Raw genomic sequence first — 12,451 nt, 5'->3', positions numbered from 1 at the left:
GCAGGCTATTTTTCTTCTACCTAGGGATAATAAACAGAGCTACATGTGAACAGTTCAACTTTGACACAGAGGCACCTCTATGGGTCTCAGTTCATCTATAAACTTTACAGAGACCTGCATGCAGTAGACTCATACTCTTTACAAGATTAGGACATTCTTGAGGGTTTAAGTATACCAGAACTCTCCTCTTCTCCCCCTTCCCTAAGCCTACACAACCCATCAATGAATGCTTGCATTAAATGGTTTCTACGATTTCTACCATGCAGCTGGACAAGAACTGCTAAATGTGAGCAGCTGAACAGGGAAATTGAATCAGTAGCAGTACACAGAAAAAGAAGCTGAGAAAAAAATTGAGAGTCTCATGAGAACATTTATGGCTAAGTTTCCTTATTATACCTTTCTGCTTTATCCTGTGTTGTCCATGTCCATAGCAAGCTCTTTGGGACAGACCTCATCTGCTATCCCGCAGATGCAGAAGAGGATCTCACCATGAGGTGCTTTCTTGCGCTTAGTCTCTACACATATTAGTGTAATTACCATAATAAGAATCCCAGATGGGACACTTAATAGCTGCAGCTTTGTGTACACAGGTGCAATCCAGACATCTGTGTAGGCTCAATACGGGCCCTAGGTTGCCCTGCATGGTTCCTGAAGTTTACCCACCCCACAAGCAGTTAATATTTTCTTGTAGGTTATCTCTACCTGTTTATTTGTTACAGTATACACAGCTCCATCCCTAGAAAACTCTGAGCAAGTAATTTACTTGGTCAAGTTTCTCCAGCTGACACATGCTGAAGATGTGCTAGGCAGGAAAGAACAGTGACAGGGCACTGTCAGGCAGCCTAATGCCACTGCTTCTGCCTCAGTCCATGACCTCAAGCATCATATGCAGCTGGCAGCAGGATGGCACATCTGGCCTACAAATGACGCTTTGTCATTTGGCATGGGAACACAGAACAGGGGGAAGATTGTTGCACTGCTCCATGCATGCAGGATATGAGGCTTGGCTGGGGGCAGGGGAGGAATACAATTTAAATATGAGTCTTGGGCACTTCCAGTGTGACTCACCAGTAGTCACTCACCTTTGCTACACACCTTCAGACAGCAGTTATCCAATAAACTGGGAGATCCTTGTTAACTGTCTACACCCTGTTACTTTAATTCACCCTTCACCTGGATCAAAGTGGAACTTCAAAAGGCACTAAATGGAGCGGGATGTCCATGCCTTTGTCAGGAAGTGGACAGGGGGATGACTAAGTGTATACGTCTAATGAGAGGTTAAAGCCAAACCTTGTATTAACAACAGACACTGCACAGGGGATGTTAGTGGCTCTATACCTCTAGACACTCAATGGGATGAAGTATCACCTACTCAATTTCATTTATCTACCCCAAACCATTATAACCTCTAAGGTGGATTGTCCCTCGCTAGCAGCCAAGCACCCACACAGCCATTCACCCATCCCTCATCCCCTGCTATGCATTGCAGGGTGAAATAGGAGGAAAAGGAGTGAGAAAACTCATGGATTGAAATAAAGAAAGAGAAATCACTCACCAATTACTGTCACCGGCAAACAGACTCAATTTGGAGAATTTAACTTAATTTATTCCCAATTAACACAAATATTTAATTAGTGACTTGGGTATTAGGAAACAGAAGACGCATTAAAAATCCTATCCTCCTCCTCTCCCAGAATCAGCTTCATTCCAGATACCTCTCTGTTTCCCTTTTTATTGTTGCAGATTACACACAGTCCCTTCAGTGAGCCAATGAGCATTGTGGGAGGTCAGGGTCAGGAGGAAACACAGCAGTTTCTTTCTGCTGCTCCTTCCTTCTCATTACTGTCCTGTGCTCCAGCATGGGTCCTCTACGGGTTACAGTCCCTTCAGAGGAGTACCTGTTCCATCACTGGCTTATCCATGAGCCACAGTCCCTTTGGGAAGTACCTGCTGTGCTACAGAGCAGCTCCTAGTCCTCTGACCCTATTATTCCCTCTGCTCTTCCCTCTATTTTTCCCGCACCCTCCATCCCTCATACTCTCCATGTTGTCTCCCCCTCAACATTTTCAGCCCTTGCTCAGACATTTTCACGGAGCCACTGCCAGCTTGGCTGATGGGCTCAGTGGTGGCCTGTGGTGGGTTCCTTGCAAAGACAGCTGGAGCACCTGTGTCTGGCACAGGGCATCCCCTGGCCTCCTCCCACAGAGGCCTCACCTGAAGCCCCTCTGCTGCCAAGCCTTGCCATTGACATCCAGTACAGCCTCTAAGGGATGAGCGTTTGTGGCCCTAATAGAAAACTATCAAAGTTACAAATTGCCAAATGTATTTCATTGTGTTCAGCTTTGAGAGCAGAGTCCACTGGGCTAATTACTTCAAGTCATTACATATCACCCACTTAACACAGATGGGTGTTGTGAACAATTTAGATCCCTAGACATCCACTCTTCTTTGGGAACAGGAGTTATAGGAGCAGGAGTTAAATGAACAGGACCATAGCTAAGAGACAAAGGGGATATATAGCTCTGCTCATATGCACTATCAAACTATTAGTTCACATAATGCCTTGTGGAAGTTCATAAATTAGATTATGGGGTACAACATATGCTGATCTAACACAAAAGAGAAGCTTACAGAAATCATGAGGAATGCTAATGGACGGTCACACGACCAAATACTTTAAGTAATCAGAAAGTCACTTGATTAAGGCTTGAGCTGCTTAAACAGTGTTTTGTTCAGCATTCCTACCTCTTACTGTGAAATATAACCAAGATTTCTGAGACAATTAAAAACCAAACAAACAAAAACAAGTTTCCTCATATATAAGCCCCACAAAATAATAGATAATTTGATAAATGGATTTCTGAAAAACAAAGCTTTCATTCTCAATTGTAACGTTAGTGTTATGCAATGATATCTAGTATAATCAATTCTAGTTATCTACCTTACTTCAGCTTTTTTCCCATCCATTTCTACACTTGCTTCCTCAATTTATTGTGTTGGCATCTGTCTCTGTAACTGTAAGTCCAGCTAATAATGGCAGTAAAATCTGAACACACATCCCTGAATTATTTAATGTACGATTAAATTATTTACTTCCATGTTCCATGGGTCAAAGTAATACAATTACCCAGGGATGCATCAAGTTCAAAGAAAGATCCAGAGGAGGACTTTAGTTCATCCTCACAAAGAGGGAAACTTCTAGTCACACTTCTCAGTAGACTTGTCATAAAAAAAGTGTTTTGTTGTTCCCAGTAAAGCAAAAATAAAATTACAAATATAATACATTTGATTAGCATGTATGACATCAGAGGAAGCAGCCCTTCTGAGAATATTTGCCCTTCAGACATGTTAGAGATCTCCACCACCACAGGACAACCCATCAAGAGAGAACAGCTAATAGCAATAAGAGTTCATATACTCCTTTATCCTAATTCCCAATTTTTTAATATCCTATTTTTTTCAGAACATGAATCAATGCACTATCAATACTTCATGTGAGTTATGCTACTGCTTGTAAGCCTTATGAGAAACTCCTGGCAATTACCTTTATTATTCACAAACTTCCTTATAGCTCTTTACAGTATTCAGCGAATAAATCTGGTTTGTTAACCTAGTCAAGCAGGGGGAAGAAAAAACCAAAACACCTTATCAGGATGTATTCTTGACTGGTTATACTGCTTAATGCTGGTTTCGCTTTTCCCAAGAGAAAACTTTTTTTAAAGCTATTTTAAAACACACATGGGGAAATAATCAACTCTTCTGTTCTGAAAGACAAATAATAGTTAGTATATTCATTTCTGTATATCTGTAGCAAAGTATTTTAATATTTTATTATCATTTACTATTGCCAGCTGTATTCTCTTAAAGCCAAGCTAAAAAAATCAGACATTTACTAATTGGATTACTAAGAAATCCTAGGCCCTGTTTGCCTAGGTCTTCTGATATACTCAGTGTGGAGATATCCTTTTTCCTTCACAAGCTATTTTTTCTCTTATTTTTAACTAAGCCAAAATTCTTGTATAGTAGTATAGTCCTGGAGCAGTGTCTTTTGTGAAGCTGTTAAATCTCTCAAGACTTAGGATAGCTTTAAGAGTAAACACTACTCCCAGTTTCACACTAGTTTTCAATCAATTTTAAGGCACAGGGAATTATAAGAGCCTCTAACTTCTAATATATGCCAATAATTTTCTTATCAAAGCTTTTGTTTGATAAACCCATGGCTTCCAAATCAATTTTCCCTTGGAAGAAGCTTTTTCCCTTCATACAATTCTGTAACTTCCAGGTATTTCCTGCTGCAGACGATGTGCTCCTGGCACAATAGGCCCACACTGACAGCTGCATTGCAGACTGTATATATATATTAATGCCCATGCATTATTATGATGCCACAAGAATTACAGCCATGTATGGAGTTTCTCAAGCACTTAAAACTTCTCAGAATTGTGTTGGTCATGCAAAATGTGGACATTATTGCTAACTGTCCCAGAAAGTGAGATGTTAAAACATATTGTCCCTTCCCTCCTCCACCTCTGCAGCTATGTTGTATCAAGAAGAGATACCCACAGTCACAGATACCAACGCAGAGAGACTTCAACACCTACCACCTATCTGCCATCATTTCCAGCATTGGCGACTGTATCTAATTTCTCACGCTTTCCGGTTTCTGGCATCTCCCCAGCTGAAGAACAACCAGTCACTTTACAAAAGCAAGGGCAATGCTTTGTGAAGAGGGGTGGTTAAGCACATGTTTATTTTTCTCTTCAGCCCCATTATCCCATACCTTACATCTCTCCCCATGAATTCACAGCCTGTACCCATTCCAGTGTGAGATCAATCAAAACATGGGGTAACTTCAGAAATATCTCAACCACATGTTTATGGCCTGGGAAGTACTTATCAGTGTAGTAAATAGAAGGCAGTTGGCAAACTGGCAAAACAATAAAGGCAGGAAGAGGCTTTCAGAGACTTAGGTAATGGGAAGCTGGATGTCTGGGATGAAGCAAGACAGAGTTAAAAGGACAGAGGGGCAGGAGAGGACTTTGGCTACTTTTCCTCATTTGGCTGTTACGGTGCATTTCTACTGGAATGATCTTTTGTTTCCCCTTTGATGAATGTAGAAAACAGTTCACATGTAACTGCTATTTCTCCACAGATGTGCTAATAGGTCCCAGACAAGGCGAGAAGACTGGACCAGTTGCTAATGATCAGTAACCCTTCTCACTCCTGGTGGCAGCACCCCATTCAATTGAGAGCAATTGCTCTTTAGAGAGAGAATGCAAATTAAAATGGTACACTAGAAGACAGCAACAGACACACATGACAGCAGAAGGAGTTGCAGCTCCATCCTAGGAACTCGTGAAAATTGCCAACTACTGCACACTCACATGAATCAGGGATACTTGCCTTGCACAGTGCTGTGGTTTTGCATCTGCAGAAGTTGCCAATGACTCAGAGCTCACAGGCATGCAAAAAGCTGGTAGAATAAAAACACAGCCTGGAGGTCAGGAGAGATCCAGTATCTTTCTTTGCCAAATTCCATGAGCAGAAATACATGAGCAGCTCCTTACATCTCGGTATTTTCAATGAGTTTCCCCTGAGAAGAAGTGTAAACAGTGGTAGGCTTCTGATATCTTAGTGATGCAGAGAGATTATTTTAAACACAGACATACAGTGTTTCTTAAATCAGTTCACGGGTTTCTAAAATAGTAAGCTTCTCAACGAGAAAAGCAGAGGAGAGACTATTTGCATTTTCTAGTGTGTCTGATCAGACTTTGAACTTATTTTCAGAGGTAACAAAGCAACTGTCGTCTGACTAAATCTTGTCTCCTTACTAAGCTGTTGACTAAGAAACACACATTGGTTAGCAAGATCCTAGATCCTACGAAGACAAGGAGCAAACTTCTCAAACTGTTTATGATAACACAAGAGGTCTACAGGGCACAGGATATGAGAACAGCGTCACCACGGTTAATGGCTATATCCAAGCTTTTGGAACAGAGGGAGTTTTATTAATAATCACAAACCTTCCTAACAATAAGACATTTTGCAGCCAACAAGTTAAATGACTCCTTTTAAAAAACATAAAATAGTGGCAACACAGAAATTTCTCATCAAAAGATCTGAAACACCAATACAAGCTCATCTGAAGAAGGAGCTATGTATAAAAGTACACAGAACAGCAAGAAAATTAGAAAAAGGGGAAGGAGCAGAGTAAAAGAATGTCTGTTTCAAAAAAAAAAAAAAAGAGGAAAAGCATCTTACAGATCCTGTTTTAATAAGTAATATATTAAATAAGTAACCCTGACCTGTAGTTTTCTAAGAATATCTTGGTAGTTAACTATTTATTGTACAAAGAAATATTTAACACAGGCTTGCCATTACACAACTATCCTCCCTCCACAGCCTACTACAACAGACTTCAGAGAAGACGGTCCAAAAGGAGCAGATTTTGAAACACAGACATCAAGCGAACTGCAAAAGAGCCTTTCCTTACTAGATGTTAATCTGAAAACCTCTCTTATTTTGGTTCCAAACCCTGAGCTGAGAACTATATCTAAAAAAAAGGATTAAGTGCGCAAATCCTGTCTCCCTCTCACTTCCAGGGCCTGACTCCAGGGCTGCAATTCTTAGCCTGGTCTCTCCCTTCTTGCCTCCTCACCCCAGAAGGTGATTTCCTAACGTGTGAAGCACCTCAAGCTTCTAGCCTCTTTCTGAATTTTCATTGTTAAAGATCCCAAATGCTCAACACTGGGCTTCCAGAAGCATATCAGAGTCAAAAACGCCAAGCAGCTCCCCACTTAGGTCAGTCTTAAATCCTTTTGGAATCTGTACACCAGATACTCCTCTGCCTTGCCTGTATTAAGCATCCTTTGGTCATAACTAGCTTGTCACTCCCATCCTAAAAGGTGCAGCAGTGATGCCCAAGCTCTTTATCCAAAGCTTCTGAACACTCCTTAAAGGTATGAGAAATACAGGATCAATAATTTCATTTAGTTGAAAGAACAGAAGATCCACCACTGTCTTGGCTGAGATTACAGAGTATGTTTCCCAGCCCCAGAAAATCAACAGAATTCCATATTAAATGAAATAATTAAGTTTCTTTGGGCTTCAGAGACAAAGCAAGTAAGAGCATGACTGTATAATTTAAAGAGAAGAGTACTCACTTTAGGACAGAAAAAAAAAAAAGTGAATTCTACTTCCTGCCCCAATGCCTACTTAAGATAAAAATATACGGACAGTCATTAGGGCAGGGCCTGGAAACCAAGAGTTTTAGGAAGGGTGGCAGCTGTTCCAGGAAGTATGTGTTCATGAGTTTGGTAAAGCAGAGCATGAGTAAGCAAGCTAAAGTAGGCAAGACGTCTTTAACAGAGGAGATTATTATTAGTCTTTTTAGGAAGCTGTTTCATGAACAGTATGATAAAGTTGGAATGTCATGGCTATTCTGATTTGGACAACAAAAATCAGTATATAGCCAGATGGTAAATTGACTCAAGCCCTAGTCCAGCAAAGATTTTCTAATGTAATTTACCCAACTGGCATACAATTACATAACATTATATGCATAAACTTTTTTTTTCTCCTTCCCACTAGCAAAACCAGAAGTTTCCAAGTGAGCTCTGGGTTCAAACACTGAATTGTTGCAAAGCAAACAGAACTCCCTGATGCATGTTATATGAACCAGCAACAAGATTATGGATTGGGTGGACCTAAGTGAATGGTGGGTTATGAACAGAAGCCCATCTATGATAACAGTATTTCATAGAATCATCAAGGTTGGAAAAGATGACAGATATCAGATTAAGGAGATTCGACTTGGTGAGACCAGACTTTATGCTGTAGAAATGTTACGTCTTTTTAAAAAATATAAGGAAGTATATAGCATCATGACAAAGGAAATAGGTAAGCTGGGGCCATTTATTAAAGACAGCTTCACCAATGTTTAGCAAGCATGCAGATGCACCCACTATAAATTACGTTCAATCTGATCGACCATATCATCTGTCATTTACTTAAATGATTGCCTCTAAGACCTACATTAAAAACTATCAACCTTCTTCAGGCATAGTGAGAAAAATGTACTTCAAAAGTATATGGAAAATTCTTCTTCACTGAGCAGATCCTGTTCCTGCACACAGTTCCCACACTCCAGATTCTCTTGCACAAGCCCATTACTATTCTGTGTAAAATGTCTGTTTCCACAGTAAGGGTTGAAAGAAGAAGCAGTTTTAAGAGTAGCAGAAGGAGTTGCATATGGGAATTCAGTGATATTTTACATAACAGGTCATATCAGTATGTATCTGCTACCGGTATACTAAGCTTGGTATGACTTATGTGGTAGACTAAAGCAGACATACTGCTGAATCACTCATATTAAATCTGTTAAAATTTAAGATGATACGGTTATTTTCTGTTTACAAGAACTAAATATACCAAGTATCTGAACAAGAATAGCTCAAGTGCCAGTAATTTTGCACAATTTATTGTGTCTGGTGTTACTCTTCAGGTGCTGAAGCTGTCTCCCCTAGCCTGAGAAATTCCAGATCGTTAGTAAAGAGAATATGCATAAATCACAGGTGCGAGAGTACGATGTAGAGAGAGTCAAACCACTTCACCCATTTGAATGTGGTCAGAGGATACAGCATCAAGGGGAGCGGCTACTCAGAGAAGTGAGACGGCAGATGGCCACCAAAACAACCAGAGTAATTCTCAGGGGAGATTGTATTTTCTGCTGAGCTGTAAACATCAGTCGTGTGGGTATTTCCACACGCCCACTCTTTGATCCTGACCCCCACACACTTAGCTGTAGGCTGAACTTTCTGATGGGAACGCTCATGTGTTCAGCTCTGCAAATACCTATGTTTTTGGGGACTGGTCTTTGTAGCTGAACTGGACTCACCAAGTCAGTCTGTTGATATTGTCAGAGCTTGTAGCTGACATTCTTTTACCTTCAATATAAGAGAAACATTATCCCCTGCCCCAGTGCCTCTAATCTGATAACCAGGTGGCTTTTAGACATGTTATACCTATAAGCAAATGTAACAATGAAAAAGCACTACTGCACTGACTACTCAAATTGAATAGAAAGTCCAGAGAGAAGAGCACTGATTAGCAAAAATCTGAAGATCTGAGAATTTGTATCAGCTTTTTAATTCAAACTCTTGGGTATTAGACATTGTCATTCCTGGATTAAAATAGGGAGCCAACATGAAAACATGTCTATCAAACTTAGCGATGAAAAGTGATTATAACACAAATATGTTAACAGAAAACATTCTGTGGAAGATGTTTAGAGTACCTATACAAATGTTATGTAGCCAAGCCCAGACAGTTGAGCAAAAAAGAAAACCACACAAGTACCCCTTCAGTATTTTTATAAGTAGTTTCCTCTCTTTATTCAGAACATCCTGGGAGTGGCTCCTCTGTATAATGGCATTTTCAACTACAGAAAGGAGCTGGCAAAACTGTGGTTACTCTTCAGATAGATGTTTTCTTGTAGAACAGAAATATGCCCATTCAGAGAACTGTAGGACTGCCCTAATTATTTCCTTGGAGTACAGGAAAAGAATTTAACAGGAACCTTACAAGGTTTTCAGTGATATGAACTTCTGCAGAGGGACAGCATTATTTAGGCTCTTACTGAATCTCCTCTACCATGTACATAAGAAATTCCAGGATGAATGATTTCTGTTAGGTATTGGAACTTCTGGATATACATGTATATCTATGTTAATGAGAGGTGCAAAGGCCAAGCATGTCCCAGAGCAAAGCATCCAGAAATTCATTTAATGTATTTCATTATGCCTATGCAGAACTGCCTTGACTTACACAAACATAATCGGAGGGTCAGTGTGTGCCCCAATGGCGTCCTAAAACTGGTACTCCAAGAATGGAGGTTGCAGTTGGAATCATCAGAAAAGCCATAAAGGGAGGAAAGCTTGAAGACTGTGATATTCTCATTTCTCAAAGTACCCTGTCTATGTTTAACAGTAACCATCCCTCACAAAGTGGGCTGATGATAAGGATTTAAACAACCCCGGCCTTGAGAATCTTGTAATGTCACTCATGTTTTCTTTATTTTGTGTACAGAGGATTTAAAAGTCTAGTCAGTAGCCTTGAATTTTATTCAAAATAAGACATAGTAATGACAGCTGGAGGCTGCAAATACAACTGCATTGTTTATCTTAAAGTTTGCAGATCCAAGCTTTTCTACTTTATTGTGACTGACCTTAAAACCCAACAGTATAGGGGCACAAAACTGAGCTTTCCTCACCACATTTCTATGAGACAAGTCAGCGACAGCTTTGACAGCATGTTTCAATACATATACTACCTGAAGGCAAGTTCAGCACTACAGTTATGTAATTTTTACTATCCAATCATCTCTAGTTCCCCTTTATACTACTGTCATCTCCCAGGGATGCCTGAGAACAAAATCAGTTGCATGAGGTACATATACAACAGGTTAGTAGATTTGGGGTTTAACTTAGGTTCAAAGCATGGTCCTTCAACAGACCTTTTAATCTGACTAGGTAGCTTGCTCAACAGAGAATGTCCATCACAGACATAAAATACATCATCTGGAAACGAGCACACTGTGAACTAGTGATACCTCAAATTATGGACTCCTACAAACCTGAAGAAGGAAAGAGCCATTCTGGGGTCCAAAGAAAAAAGGGAGAGTGAAACAGTTATCCTCCCTGCCCCATGTGGGATGGAGACTTGGACAGGCCCACAAGGTCCCATCAGAATTGAGGTTCCCAGGGGACTACAAGCTCCTGAGTGCAAAGCCAGGAGGCGTCTTGCGGCCCTGTAGGGCTGCCACATTCATGGCTTTGCAGGCCATTTGTGTGGAGAGGCTGCAAGGTAACCACAGCCAGACAGTGCTTGAGCTCGTGGTTCAAAGGCAGTCTACCCTCAGAGACTAGAACAGGCAGGAAACCAAGCAGACTTCTGGTTTTGTGAACAATTGAAACTGATTGATATTTTCCTATAAAATTTCCAGTTAACTGGCAGAGCCATAAACTATGGTTTAAAAAATAAATAAAAGTCTTCAGGGAGAAATAAATGAAGTTTCTCTTTTGTGTGAGAAGTCTGAATCAGGATTATTCTGCCCATCTTTAAAGAAGGGACCACGATTCACTAAACTAAACCTGCCAGTGTTTATTCTTGATCCCATTCTGAAATTTAGGTCTTTTAACTTGAGATGTACCTTCCTCAACAGGATCCCACTGATGTCCACCTCTGCTGCTCTCAACCTTTCCTAAAGCACCTGGCATCCCTCAGTCTCATCACATACCAAGCTCTCCTACCCATTCATTTGTTCCAATTCCTTCTAAATCTTCCTCCAAAATGTAAAACACGATAATTTATCTCTACATAAATATTTGATCAAAAGCTTCTTTATGTATATCTTATATTCTAATTCTTATGTTTTTAAGCAAAACTTCAGACTGGAACAGTCAAGAATTATTGGATGGGGAAATCAATCATTCATGAAGCATAAACATCAAAAATGCAAGTGTCTAAAAATACATTGAATTAAAAACCTGGAGATATTTAGGATACTCACTCCCTGGTTTTAGGGAGGATTTTTTAATCTATACAAGCTTATTATGCATTATTGTCCAGAATTAATCAATTATATCTTAATCAGTGCATCTTCATTCTTTTCCTATACGTCTCTGCTTCTACCTTCTTCTTTGCAAAAAAATCTCTTCTTTTAACCCTAAAACCTGACCAGTCACAAGCAACTTTCTTCAGACTGATCACACTATTTTGGTGGGATACCTTTGTCAGTTCCTTACATGAGCATTTTTTAGCTAAATACTGAAAGTGCTATATTCTCTGCTTGCATCATTACCTATTAACTCGCTCTACCGAGGAAGGAAAATACATTTTTCATAAACAATCTCTTTACACCATCATCTGAGTGAACAAACATTATTTTGCCTCCCCGGCTAGCATGAGGACAAAACACAGCACCTGTCTTGTTCCTGCACAGTAAAAACAATGCTATTGTTAATCATGGGTCAGAAAAATATAGACGTTCAGAGCATGAATGACTGTTTATCAATGAGGTGACAAAAATACGCCTCACTCTTAAGTGTTTTTACAAAAGGTCTCGGATGAAAATAGGAAAGCAATGGTAGTTTAGAAAAAAAAAAAAAATAAAAACAGGGAAAATCACTTACTGTACTTGGTTCTGCAGAGGTATTCAACACAAACATCACCCTTCCTTGTCCAGCTGCCAAGTGCTAAAGCACGAAATGAGCAGCTGTTTCCTTCAAGCTGAGGCTGTGTGTCTTAACTAGTCACATGCCCCTCCTGATAAATCTCACTGCTGTGCCAGGAGGTCAGAATCTGAAGATCATTATTCCCCTTATTAGAAAATCCTTTTCATAACAGCAGCCTTTGCTAAAGCATTTGACTGGAACGTGGTGCTTTTTTTTCC

The 12,451-nt window shown here is 40.0% G+C and overlaps 1 protein-coding gene across 1 annotated transcript in view; it reads right to left on the bottom strand.

The window, feature by feature from the left end:
- Window positions 1-12,249, bottom strand: part of RASGRP3 (RAS guanyl releasing protein 3) — a 45,185-nt gene extending 32,936 nt beyond the window's left edge. The window contains exon 1 of the mRNA XM_032185879.1: window positions 12,192-12,249. The gene's annotated coding sequence lies outside the window, so the exon portion shown is untranslated. The remainder of the gene's footprint in view (window positions 1-12,191) is intronic.
- Between the last annotated feature and the right edge of the window lie 202 nt (window positions 12,250-12,451).

Source organism: Aythya fuligula, chromosome 3 (genome assembly GCF_009819795.1).
Source record: "Aythya fuligula isolate bAytFul2 chromosome 3, bAytFul2.pri, whole genome shotgun sequence".
Classification (NCBI taxonomy): domain Eukaryota; kingdom Metazoa; phylum Chordata; class Aves; order Anseriformes; family Anatidae; genus Aythya; species Aythya fuligula.
Note: the sequence above shows the minus strand (reverse complement) of the source record. Positions and strands in the feature narration are given on the sequence as shown.